Here is a 1,679-nt window from a genome sequence, read left to right on the forward strand (position 1 = left end):
ATGTGTCATTGTAGTTTTGTACTAATCAGTACATAATAATGACCACTAGTCTGTAGGGTGACTAGGTTATCCTTTCACTGCTAAAAAAGACTTTAACGTGCTCATCTGTTGCAGCAAACAGGCGGTTGTTAAGGATAGGCATGAAACAAGCACATATCATTTTTTAATATGTAATATGAAACCCTGTTATTCGGTTTCCTTGTAATTAACAAACATTTGGATGTGTATTGTATACAGGAGATCTGTGTATTATTTTACAGTACTTCAGCAGCATGTTTCCCCTTTTCGCATTCTACATAAATAAACTGAACTGGACTAAACTTCCCATTGGTGTGTTGCCTTCCAAGCAACAACACAAAACGGATCTTCACTTCCTAACACAATAAGAGGTTTATATGGCAGTGCTGGTTTCATTAGCAGCCCATTTATTATAACAAACGTAATCTCATATATATAATAATAATAATCATTAACTTGCCATTAAACCAATTAAAATTACATTTTCATAGACTTTTATTAGTTGCTAGTATACTTAACATGTAGAAAATGCATGTGCAGTTAATAAAAAGTGATTATGAGACTGTAAAGAAAGAGAAGGAAAGAAGTTCAGGGTGACTCTCTTCTTGTGCTGGGCAGCTGACAACCTTTTTAATTTATTTTTTAATTTAGAAAATAAAAACATGAAAAGCTGTAGAGGAAATGGGGAAAATGTGGGTGCAAGGATTCATCAAGAAGTAAGGAAAAGTATGATGGGTAAATAAATAGGTAGTCAGTTGGGAGTTGGGGAAAGTTTCGACCTTGTCCTTTCTTCCAAATGTTTGATAACTTTCTGAGATATATGAGATGTACAAAGTGTCAACCTATACCCTCTCTCATACATTACAATTTGTCCTAGTTTTAAACACGAGTTCTTACAGTATTTACTGTTTTTTACAGTATTTATACAAACCCCATTTTCGGAATTTCTTTTTAGACAATACAATGTAAAAATAATCTGTCATTTGTGAATTGCCTTGAATCTTTATTCACCTAACAGTTATACAAGTATAAGTTTTATTATGAGAGTCAAATTTTGTAGAATATTTAATTGCACAGTTTTGAAACATTCCACAATAAACAGGTGGATTGGTAACAGGTGAGAGAATCACGGTTGGGTATAAAAGGAGGATCCACCAAAGGCTAAGTTTTTATGAGCAAAGATGGGTCCTGGCTCTCCACTTAATGACAAACTGTGTGAGAATGGTATCAATAATTGCAAAACATTACTTAATGCAGAAAATCTTCCATACATACTATTATGAAAAAATCAGTGAATCCAGAAAAATCTAAGTCTGTGTGGAGTAAGACTGAAAATGCCTGTTGAATGTGTGTGACCTTTTTGTTCTCAGATGGCACTGCAAAACTGTCATGTTACTTTAATAAATAAATATAGCCACATATTGCTGCCACTTAACGTGTGTGTGTGTGTGTGTGTGTGTGTGTTTGAATGGGGAAAAAAAACCTTACAAATTACTGCTGTCTTAGTAAAATTTAACAATTTGAGGAGCTATGGCTGGCTGGCTAAGCTATGTCCATGTAGGTTAAACGTTACCTAATATCAAAAGCAAATATTTGGATATGGCCTAAATGCTGCTCAATTTTATACAGGGCATTTATACATTTATACATTTAGTTTAAAC

The sequence above is a fragment of the Trichomycterus rosablanca genome, chromosome 10 (genome assembly GCF_030014385.1).
Source record: "Trichomycterus rosablanca isolate fTriRos1 chromosome 10, fTriRos1.hap1, whole genome shotgun sequence".
In the NCBI taxonomy this organism is placed as follows: Eukaryota; Metazoa; Chordata; class Actinopteri; order Siluriformes; family Trichomycteridae; genus Trichomycterus; species Trichomycterus rosablanca.